This window comes from Leptodactylus fuscus, chromosome 5 (genome assembly GCF_031893055.1).
Source record: "Leptodactylus fuscus isolate aLepFus1 chromosome 5, aLepFus1.hap2, whole genome shotgun sequence".
NCBI lineage: Eukaryota > Metazoa > Chordata > Amphibia > Anura > Leptodactylidae > Leptodactylus > Leptodactylus fuscus.
In genome coordinates this window covers 25,120,225-25,129,682 of record NC_134269.1, presented here as the reverse complement: position 1 = coordinate 25,129,682, position 9,458 = coordinate 25,120,225, and the positions used below count along the sequence as shown (strand labels likewise).

At 53.5% G+C, this 9,458-nt stretch overlaps 20 non-coding genes across 20 annotated transcripts; 9 read left to right on the top strand and 11 right to left on the bottom strand.

Annotated features, from left to right (window-relative positions):
* Positions 1-165: 165 nt before the first annotated feature.
* Positions 166-238, bottom strand: TRNAT-CGU (transfer RNA threonine (anticodon CGU)). Its single transcript has one exon. It is a non-coding gene; the product is annotated as a tRNA-Thr (tRNA).
* Positions 239-649: 411 nt separating this feature from the next.
* On the top strand, positions 650-721 carry TRNAE-CUC (transfer RNA glutamic acid (anticodon CUC)). The gene has a single exon. It is a non-coding gene; the product is annotated as a tRNA-Glu (tRNA).
* A 334-nt stretch (positions 722-1,055) lies between these two features.
* On the bottom strand, positions 1,056-1,128 carry TRNAM-CAU (transfer RNA methionine (anticodon CAU)). Its single transcript has one exon. It is a non-coding gene; the product is annotated as a tRNA-Met (tRNA).
* Positions 1,129-1,584: 456 nt separating this feature from the next.
* On the top strand, positions 1,585-1,656 carry TRNAE-UUC (transfer RNA glutamic acid (anticodon UUC)). The gene has a single exon. It is a non-coding gene; the product is annotated as a tRNA-Glu (tRNA).
* A 343-nt stretch (positions 1,657-1,999) lies between these two features.
* TRNAT-CGU (transfer RNA threonine (anticodon CGU)) lies at positions 2,000-2,072 on the bottom strand. Its single transcript has one exon. It is a non-coding gene; the product is annotated as a tRNA-Thr (tRNA).
* Positions 2,073-2,483: 411 nt separating this feature from the next.
* Positions 2,484-2,555, top strand: TRNAE-CUC (transfer RNA glutamic acid (anticodon CUC)). The gene has a single exon. It is a non-coding gene; the product is annotated as a tRNA-Glu (tRNA).
* A 334-nt stretch (positions 2,556-2,889) lies between these two features.
* Positions 2,890-2,962, bottom strand: TRNAM-CAU (transfer RNA methionine (anticodon CAU)). The gene has a single exon. It is a non-coding gene; the product is annotated as a tRNA-Met (tRNA).
* A 456-nt stretch (positions 2,963-3,418) lies between these two features.
* On the top strand, positions 3,419-3,490 carry TRNAE-UUC (transfer RNA glutamic acid (anticodon UUC)). The gene has a single exon. It is a non-coding gene; the product is annotated as a tRNA-Glu (tRNA).
* Positions 3,491-3,833: 343 nt separating this feature from the next.
* On the bottom strand, positions 3,834-3,906 carry TRNAT-CGU (transfer RNA threonine (anticodon CGU)). Its single transcript has one exon. It is a non-coding gene; the product is annotated as a tRNA-Thr (tRNA).
* A 411-nt stretch (positions 3,907-4,317) lies between these two features.
* TRNAE-CUC (transfer RNA glutamic acid (anticodon CUC)) lies at positions 4,318-4,389 on the top strand. Its single transcript has one exon. It is a non-coding gene; the product is annotated as a tRNA-Glu (tRNA).
* A 334-nt stretch (positions 4,390-4,723) lies between these two features.
* On the bottom strand, positions 4,724-4,796 carry TRNAM-CAU (transfer RNA methionine (anticodon CAU)). Its single transcript has one exon. It is a non-coding gene; the product is annotated as a tRNA-Met (tRNA).
* Positions 4,797-5,252: 456 nt separating this feature from the next.
* Positions 5,253-5,324, top strand: TRNAE-UUC (transfer RNA glutamic acid (anticodon UUC)). Its single transcript has one exon. It is a non-coding gene; the product is annotated as a tRNA-Glu (tRNA).
* A 343-nt stretch (positions 5,325-5,667) lies between these two features.
* Positions 5,668-5,741, bottom strand: TRNAT-CGU (transfer RNA threonine (anticodon CGU)). Its single transcript has one exon. It is a non-coding gene; the product is annotated as a tRNA-Thr (tRNA).
* A 411-nt stretch (positions 5,742-6,152) lies between these two features.
* On the top strand, positions 6,153-6,224 carry TRNAE-CUC (transfer RNA glutamic acid (anticodon CUC)). The gene has a single exon. It is a non-coding gene; the product is annotated as a tRNA-Glu (tRNA).
* A 334-nt stretch (positions 6,225-6,558) lies between these two features.
* On the bottom strand, positions 6,559-6,631 carry TRNAM-CAU (transfer RNA methionine (anticodon CAU)). Its single transcript has one exon. It is a non-coding gene; the product is annotated as a tRNA-Met (tRNA).
* Positions 6,632-7,501: 870 nt separating this feature from the next.
* Positions 7,502-7,574, bottom strand: TRNAT-CGU (transfer RNA threonine (anticodon CGU)). Its single transcript has one exon. It is a non-coding gene; the product is annotated as a tRNA-Thr (tRNA).
* Positions 7,575-7,985: 411 nt separating this feature from the next.
* Positions 7,986-8,057, top strand: TRNAE-CUC (transfer RNA glutamic acid (anticodon CUC)). Its single transcript has one exon. It is a non-coding gene; the product is annotated as a tRNA-Glu (tRNA).
* Positions 8,058-8,391: 334 nt separating this feature from the next.
* TRNAM-CAU (transfer RNA methionine (anticodon CAU)) lies at positions 8,392-8,464 on the bottom strand. The gene has a single exon. It is a non-coding gene; the product is annotated as a tRNA-Met (tRNA).
* Positions 8,465-8,920: 456 nt separating this feature from the next.
* TRNAE-UUC (transfer RNA glutamic acid (anticodon UUC)) lies at positions 8,921-8,992 on the top strand. Its single transcript has one exon. It is a non-coding gene; the product is annotated as a tRNA-Glu (tRNA).
* Positions 8,993-9,335: 343 nt separating this feature from the next.
* TRNAT-CGU (transfer RNA threonine (anticodon CGU)) lies at positions 9,336-9,408 on the bottom strand. Its single transcript has one exon. It is a non-coding gene; the product is annotated as a tRNA-Thr (tRNA).
* Positions 9,409-9,458: the final 50 nt, after the last annotated feature.

The following is a 9,458-nucleotide window of genomic DNA, read 5'->3' as shown; positions in this document are numbered from 1 at the left end:
TCTCCCTTCTAACTCCAAGGTGTCCAGGGAAGGGACTCAAAGACCTCCTGTATCCCCTCTGTCAGCTTGGCTCCCCTTACCGTTTCATCGTTAACGTTTGGGTCCGCAGTGGCGACGGACTGTGGCTTTCGGGGCAAGAGGGATAGAAAAAGCTTGCGACAATTTTGCCCCGTGTGAGGATTGAACTCACGACCTTCAGATTACGAGACTGACACGCTACCTACTGCGCTAACGAGGCGACCGGAGGTGAACCTGTCAGCAGAACCCAGGGCATTGACTCCACCACCGCTGAAAGATAGGTTATGGTCACCTGAATCAAACAGTGCATCCCCCTTGTGACTGGGTGCCTCCCTTGCCGAGATATGGCTGTTTTTGTCAAGATGGAAATGAGCTCTTTGGAGGAATGAGCTCCCTGGTCGCTCCAGGGAGCTCTTTTGCGTATCGACAAAAACAGCCATATCTGGGCAACGGAGGCACCTCTTCAGCAGGGAAAAACGCTGTTTGATTCAGGCGACCTTAACCTATCTGTCGGCGGGGCTGGGTTGATATGCCGGGATCTGGTGACAGGCTCGCTCTGAGCGTGACGTAAAAGTAGAGTACTCAAAGCCAGAAAACTTTTTCGATTACTAGCTCAGCCCCACCCCATGGTTCCCAAATGGTCTAGCGGTTAGGATTCCTGGTTCTCACCCAGGCGGCCCGGGTTCGACTCCCGGTATGGGAATGAGCCTTTTTCTAGACTTACACCAATCCAGAAACCGCGTTGCAGCGTTAAAGTCTTTGGGTCGGACCTGCTGTCGGCGGGCGGCCGCAAACGCCAAAGACCGCTTTTAGCCCTTCCTTCCTTCGGCACAAGACCCCAGTATGGCTTCATAGCTCAAAACGTTCTCATCTCTCCCTTCCAACTCCAAGGTGTCCAGGGAAGGGACTCAAAGACCCCCTGTATCCCCTCTGTCAGCTTGGCTCCCCTTAGTGTTTCATCGGTAACGTTTGGGTCCGCAGTGGCGAAGGACTGTGGTTATCGGGGCAAGAGGGAGAGAAAAATCTCGTGACAAAAGTGCCGCGTGTGTGGATCGAACTCACGACCTTCAGATTATGAGACTGACGCGCTACCTACTGCGCTAACGAGGCAACCGGAAGCGAGACTGTCAGCAGAACCCAGAGCATCGACTCGGCGCCGCTGAAAGATAGGTTAGGGTCAACTGAGGGTCACCTGAATCAAACGGCGTTTCCCCGTTGTGACTGGGTGCCTCTCTTGCCGAGATATGGCTGTTTTTCTCAATACGGAAATGAGCTCTTTGGCGGAATGAGGGCGTTGCCGCTCAACACTTTGGAGCAACGGCACCGCCCTGGTCGCTCCAGGGAGCTCTTTTGCGTATAAGACAAAAACAGCCATATCTGGGCAACGGAGGCACCCCTTCAGCAGGAGAAAACGCTGTTTGACTCAGGCGACCCTAACCTATCTGTCGGCGGGGCTGGGTTGATATGCCGGGTTCTGGTGACAGGCTCCCTCTAAGCGTGACGTAAAAGTAGAGTACTCAAAGCCAGGAAACTTTTTCGATAACTAGCTCAGCCTCACACCACAGTTCCCATATGGTCTAGCGGTTAGGATTCCTGGTTTTCACCCAGGCGGCCCGGGTTCGACTCCCGGTATGGGAATGAGCTTTTTTCTAAACTTGCACCAATCCTGAAACCGCATTGCGGCGTTAAAGCATTTGGGTCGGAGATGCTGTCGGCGGGCGGCCACAAACGCCCAAGACCGCTTTTAGCTCTTCCTTCCTTCGGCACAACACCCCAGTTTGGCTTCATAGATCAAAACGTTCCCAAAGTTCCCATCTCTCCCTTCTAACTCCAAGGTGTCCAGGGAAGGGACTCAAAGACCTCCTGTATCCCCTCTGTCAGTTTGGCTCCCCTTACCGTTTCATCGTTAACGTTTGGGTCCGCAGTGGCGACGGACTGTGGCTTTCGGGGCAAGAGGGATAGAAAAAGCTTGCGACAATTTTGCCCCGTGTCAGGATTGAACTCACAACCTTCAGATTACGAGACTGACACGCTACCTACTGCGCTAACGAGGCGACCGGAGGTGAACCTGTCAGCAGAACCCAGGGCATTGACTCCACCCCCGCTGAAAGATAGTTTATGGTCACCTGAATCAAACAGTGCATCCCCCTTGTGACTGGGTGCCTCCCTTGCCGAGATATGGCTGTTTTTGTCAAGATGGAAATGAGCTCTTTGGAGGAATGAGCTCCCTGGTCGCTCCAGGGAGCTCTTTTGCGTATCGACAAAAACAGCCATATCTGGGCAACGGAGGCACCTCTTCAGCAGGGAAAAACGCTGTTTGATTCAGGCGACCTTAACCTATCTGTCGGCGGGGCTGGGTTGATATGCCGGGATCTGGTGACAGGCTCGCTCTGAGCGTGACGTAAAAGTAGAGTTCTCAAAGCCAGAAAACTTTTTCGATTACTAGCTCAGCCCCACACCATGGTTCCCATATGGTCTAGCGGTTAGGATTCCTGGTTCTCACCCAGGCGGCCCGGGTTTGACTCCCGGTATGGGAATGAGCCTTTTTCTAGACTTACACCAATCCAGAAACCGCGTTGCAGCGTTAAAGTCTTTGGGTCGGACCTGCTGTCGGCGGGCGGCCGCAAACGCCAAAGACCGCTTTTAGCCCTTCCTTCCTTCGGCACAAGACCCCAGTATGGCTTCATAGCTCAAAACGTTCTCATCTTTCCCTTCCAACTCCAAGGTGTCCAGGGAAGGGACTCAAAGACCCCCTGTATCCCCTCTGTCAGCTTGGCTCCCCTTAGTGTTTCATCGGTAACGTTTGGGTCCGCAGTGGCGAAGGACTGTGGTTATCGGAGCAAGAGGGAGAGAAAAATCTCGTGACAAAAGTGCCGCGTGTGAGGATCGAACTCACGACCTTCAGATTATGAGACTGCCGCGCTACCTACTGCGCTAACGAGGCAACCGGAAGCGAGTCTGTCAGCAGAACCCAGAGCATCGACTCGGCGCCGCTGAAAGATAGGTTAGGGTCAACTGAGGGTCACCTGAATCAAACGGCGTTTCCCCGTTGTGACTGGGTGCCTCTCTTGCCGAGATATGGCTGTTTTTCTCAATATGGAAATGAGCTCTTTGGCGGAATGAGGGCGTTGCCGCTCAACACTTTGGAGCAACAGCACCGCCCTGGTCGCTCCAGGGAGCTCTTTTGCGTATAAGACAAAAACAGCCATATCTGGGCAACGGAGGCACCCCTTCAGCAGGAGAAAACGCTGTTTGACTCAGGCGACCCTAACCTATCTGTCGGCGGGGCTGGGTTGATATGCCGGGTTATGGTGACAGGCTCCCTCTAAGCGTGACGTAAAAGTAGAGTACTCAAAGCCAGGAAACTTTTTCGATAACTAGCTCAGCCTCACACCACAGTTCCCATATGGTCTAGCGGTTAGGATTCCTGGTTTTCACCCAGGCGGCCTGGGTTCGACTCCCGGTATGGGAATGAGCTTTTTTCTAAACTTGCACCAATCCTGAAACCGCATTGCGGCGTTAAAGCACTTGGGTCGGAGATGCTGTCGGCGGGCGGCCACAAACGCCCAAGACCGCTTTTAGCTCTTCCTTCCTTCGGCACAACACCCCAGTTTGGCTTCATAGATCAAAACGTTCCCAAAGTTCCCATCTCTCCCTTCTAACTCCAAGGTGTCCAGGGAAGGGACTCAAAGACCTCCTGTATCCCCTCTGTCAGCTTGGCTCCCCTTACCGTTTCATCGTTAACGTTTGGGTCCGCAGTGGCGACGGACTGTGGCTTTCGGGGCAAGAGGGATAGAAAAAGCTTGCAACAATTTTGCCCCGTGTGAGGATTGAACTCACGACCTTCAGATTACGAGACTGACACGCTACCTACTGCGCTAACGAGGCGACCGGAGGTGAACCTGTCAGCAGAACCCAGGGCATTGACTCCACCACCGCTGAAAGATAGGTTATGGTCACCTGAATCAAACAGTGCATCCCCCTTGTGACTGGGTGCCTCCCTTGCCGAGATATGGCTGTTTATGTCAAGATGGAAATGAGCTCTTTGGAGGAATGAGCTCCCTGGTCGCTCCAGGGAGCTCTTTTGCGTATCGACAAAAACAGCCATATCTGGGCAACGGAGGCACCTCTTCAGCAGGGAAAAACGCTGTTTGATTCAGGCGACCTTAACCTATCTGTCGGCGGGGCTGGGTTGATATGCCGGGATCTGGTGACAGGCTCGCTCTGAGCGTGACGTAAAAGTAGAGTACTCAAAGCCAGAAAACTTTTTCGATTACTAGCTCAGCCCCACCCCATGGTTCCCATATGGTCTAGCGGTTAGGATTCCTGGTTCTCACCCAGGCGGCCCGGGTTCGACTCCCGGTATGGGAATGAGCCTTTTTCTAGACTTACACCAATCCAGAAACCGCGTTGCAGTGTTAAAGTCTTTGGGTCGGACCTGCTGTCGGCGGGCGGCCGCAAACGCCAAAGACCGCTTTTAGCCCTTCCTTCCTTCGGCACAAGACCCCAGTATGGCTTCATAGCTCAAAACGTTCTCATCTCTCCCTTCCAACTCCAAGGTGTCCAGGGAAGGGACTCAAAGACCCCCTGTATCCCCTCTGTCAGCTTGGCTCCCCTTAGTGTTTCATCGGTAACGTTTGGGTCCGCAGTGGCGAAGGACTGTGGTTATCGGGGCAAGAGGGAGAGAAAAATCTCGTGACAAAAGTGCCCCGTGTGAGGATCGAACTCACGACCTTCAGATTATGAGACTGACGCGTTACCTACTGCGCTAACGAGGCAACCGGAAGCGAGTCTGTCAGCAGAACCCAGAGCATCGACTCGGCGCCGCTGAAAGATAGGTTAGGGTCAACTGAGGGTCACCTGAATCAAACGGCGTTTCCCCGTTGTGACTGGGTGCCTCTCTTGCCGAGATATGGCTGTTTTTCTCAATATGGAAATGAGCTCTTTGGCGGAATGAGGGCGTTGCCGCTCAACACTTTGGAGCAACAGCACCGCCCTGGTCGCTCCAGGGAGCTCTTTTGCGTATAAGACAAAAACAGCCATATCTGGGCAACGGAGACACCCCTTCAGCAGGAGAAAACGCTGTTTGACTCAGGCGACCCTAACCAATCTGTCGGCGGGGCTGGGTTGATATGCCGGGTTATGGTGACAGGCTCCCTCTAAGCGTGACGTAAAAGTAGAGTACTCAAAGCCAGGAAACTTTTTCGATAACTAGCTCAGCCTCACACCACAGTTCCCATATGGTCTAGCGGTTAGGATTCCTGGTTTTCACCCAGGCGGCCTGGGTTCGACTCCCGGTATGGGAATGAGCTTTTTTCTAAACTTGCACCAATCCTGAAACCGCATTGCGGCGTTAAAGCACTTGGGTCGGAGATGCTGTCGGCGGGCGGCCACAAACGCCCAAGACCGCTTTTAGCTCTTCCTTCCTTCGGCACAACACCCCAGTTTGGCTTCATAGATCAAAACGTTCCCAAAGTTCCCATCTCTCCCTTCTAACTCCAAGGTGTCCAGGGAAGGGACTCAAAGACCTCCTGTATCCCCTCTGTCAGCTTGGCTCCCCTTACCGTTTCATCGTTAACGTTTGGGTCCGCAGTGGCGACGGACTGTGGCTTTCGGGGCAAGAGGGATAGAAAAAGCTTGCGACACTTTTGCCCCGTGTGAGGATTGAACTCACGACCTGTCAGATTACGAGACTGACACGCTACCTACTGCGCTAACGAGGCGACCGGAGGTGAACCTGTCAGCAGAACCCAGGGCATTGACTCCACCACCGCTGAAAGATAGGTTATGGTCACCTGAATCAAACAGTGCATCCCCCTTGTGACTGGGTGCCTCCCTTGCCGAGATATGGCTGTTTTTGTCAAGATGGAAATGAGCTCTTTGGAGGAATGAGCTCCCTGGTCGCTCCAGGGAGCTCTTTTGCGTATCGACAAAAACAGCCATATCTGGGCAACAGAGGCACCTCTTCAGCAGGGAAAAACGCTGTTTGATTCAGGCGACCTTAACCTATCTGTCGGCGGGGCTGGGTTGATATGCCGGGATCTGGTGACAGGCTCGCTCTGAGCGTGACGTAAAAGTAGAGTACTCAAAGCCAGAAAACTTTTTCGATTACTAGCTCAGCCCCACCCCATGGTTCCCATATGGTCTAGCGGTTAGGATTCCTGGTTCTCACCCAGGCGGCCCGGGTTCGACTCCCGGTATGGGAATGAGCCTTTTTCTAGACTTACACCAATCCAGAAACCGCGTTGCAGCGTTAAAGTCTTTGGGTCGGACCTGCTGTCGGCGGGCGGCCGCAAACGCCAAAGACCGCTTTTAGCCCTTCCTTCCTTCGGCACAACACCCCAGTATGGCTTCATAGCTCAAAACGTTCTCATCTCTCCCTTCCAACTCCAAGGTGTCCAGGGAAGGGACTCAAAGACCCACTGTATCCCCTCTGTCAGCTTGGCTCCCCTTAGTGTTTCATCGGTAACGTTTGGGTCCGCAGTGGCGAAGGACTGTGGTTATCGGGGCAAGAGGGAGAGAAAAATCTCGTGACAAAACTGCCGCGTGTGAGGATCGAACTCACGACCTTCAGATTATGAGACTGACGCGCTACCTACTGCGCTAACGAGGCAACCAGAAGTGAGACTGTCAGCAGAACCCAGAGCATCGACTCGGCGCCGCTGAAAGATAGGTTAGGGTCAACTGAGGGTCACCTGAATCAAACGGCGTTTCCCCGTTGTGACTGGGTGCCTCTCTTGCCGAGATATGGCTGTTTTTCTCAATACGGAAATGAGCTCTTTGGCGGAATGAGGGCGTTGCCGCTCAACACTTTGGAGCAACGGCACCGCCCTGGTCGCTCCAGGGAGCTCTTTTGCGTATAAGACAAAAACAGCCATATCTGGGCAACGGAGGCACCCCTTCAGCAGGAGAAAACGCTGTTTGACTCAGGCGACCCTAACCTATCTGTCGGCGGGGCTGGGTTGATATGCCGGGTTCTGGTGACAGGCTCCCTCTAAGCGTGACGTAAAAGTAGAGTACTCAAAGCCAGGAAACTTTTTCGATAACTAGCTCAGCCTCACACCACAGTTCCCATATGGTCTAGCGGTTAGGATTCCTGGTTTTCACCCAGGCGGCCCGGGTTCGACTCCGGTATGGGAATGAGCTTTTTTCTAAACTTGCACCAATCCTGAAACCGCATTGCGGCGTTAAAGCATTTGGGTCGGAGATGCTGTCGGCGGGCGGCCACAAACGCCCAAGACCGCTTTTAGCTCTTCCTTCCTTCGGCACAACACCCCAGTTTGGCTTCATAGATCAAAACGTTCCCAAAGTTCCCATCTCTCCCTTCTAACTCCAAGGTGTCCAGGGAAGGGACTCAAAGACCTCCTGTATCCCCTCTGTCAGCTTGGCTCCCCTTACCGTTTCATCGTTAACGTTTGGGTCCGCAGTGGCGACGGACTGTGGCTTTCGGGGCAAGAGGGATAGAAAAAGCTTGCGACAATTTTGCCCCGTGTCAGAATTGAACTCACGACCTTCAGATTACGAGACTGACACGCTACCTACTGCGCTAACGAGGCGACCGGAGGTGAACCTGTCAGCAGAACCCAGGGCATTGACTCCACCCCCGCTGAAAGATAGTTTATGGTCACCTGAATCAAACAGTGCATCCCCCTTGTGACTGGGTGCCTCCCTTGCCGAGATATGGCTGTTTTTGTCAAGATGGAAATGAGCTCTTTGGAGGAATGAGCTCCCTGGTCGCTCCAGGGAGCTCTTTTGCGTATCGACAAAAACAGCCATATCTGGGCAACGGAGGCACCTCTTCAGCAGGGAAAAACGCTGTTTGATTCAGGCGACCTTAACCTATCTGTCGGCGGGGCTGGGTTGATATGCCGGGATCTGGTGACAGGCTCGCTCTGAGCGTGACGTAAAAGTAGAGTACTCAAAGCCAGAAAACTTTTTCAATTACTAGCTCAGCCCCACACCATGGTTCCCATATGGTCTAGCGGTTAGGATTCCTGGTTCTCACCCAGGCGGCCCGGGTTCGACTCCCGGTATGGGAATGAGCCTTTTTCTAGACTTACACCAATCCAGAAACCGCGTTGCAGCGTTAAAGTCTTTGGGTCGGACCTGCTGTCGGCGGGCGGCCGCAAACGCCAAAGACCACTTTTAGCCCTTCCTTCCTTCGGCACAAGACCCCAGTATGGCTTCATAGCTCAAAACGTTCTCATCTTTCCCTTCCAACTCCAAGGTGTCCAGGGAAGGGACTCAAAGACCCCCTGTATCCCCTCTGTCAGCTTGGCTCCCCTTAGTGTTTCATCGGTAACGTTTGGGTCCGCAGTGGCGAAGGACTGTGGTTATCGGGGCAAGAGGGACAGAAAAATCTCGTGACAAAAGTGCCCCGTGTGAGGATCGAACTCACGACCTTCAGATTATGAGACTGACGCGCTACCTACTGCGCTAACGAGGCAACCGGAAGCGAGTCTGTCAGCAGAACCCAGAGCATCGACTCGGCGCCGCTGAAAGATAGGTTAGGGTCAACTGAGGGTCACCTGAATCAAACGGCGTTTCCCCGTTGTGACTGGGTGCCTCTCTTGCCGAGATATGGCTGTTTTTCTCAATATGGAAATGAGCTCTTTGGCGGAATGAGGGCGTTGCCGCTCAACACTTTGGAGCAACAGCACCGCCCTGGTCGCTCCAGGGAGCTCTTTTGCGTATAAGACAAAAACAGCCATATCTGGGCAACGGAGGCACCCCTTCAGCAGGAGAAAACGCTGTTTGACTCAGGCGACCCTAACCTATCTGTCGGCGGGGCTGGGTTGATATGCCGGGTTATGGTGACAGGCTCCCTCTAAGCGTGACGTAAAAGTAGAGTACTCAAAGCCAGGAAACTTTTTCGATAACTAGCTCAGCCTCACACCACAGTTCCCATATGGTCTAGCGGTTAGGATTCCTGGTTTTCACCCAGGCGGCCTGGGTTCGACTCCCGGTATGGGAATGAGCTTTTTTCTAAACTTGCACCAATCCTGAAACCGCATTGCGGCGTTAAAGCACTTGGGTCGGAGATGCTGTCGGCGGGCGGCCACAAACGCCCAAGACCGCTTTTAGCTCTTCCTTCCTTCGGCACAACACCCCAGTTTGGCTTCATAGATCAAAACGTTCCCAAAGTTCCCATCTCTCCCTTCTAACTCCAAGGTGTCCAGGGAAGGGACTCAAAGACCTCCTGTATCCCCTCTGTCAGCTTGGCTCCCCTTACCGTTTCATCGTTAACGTTTGGGTCCGCAGTGGCGACGGACTGTGGCTTTCGGGGCAAGAGGGATAGAAAAAGCTTGCAACAATTTTGCCCCGTGTGAGGATTGAACTCACGACCTTCAGATTACGAGACTGACACGCTACCTACTGCGCTAACGAGGCGACCGGAGGTGAACCTGTCAGCAGAACCCAGGGCATTGACTCCACCACCG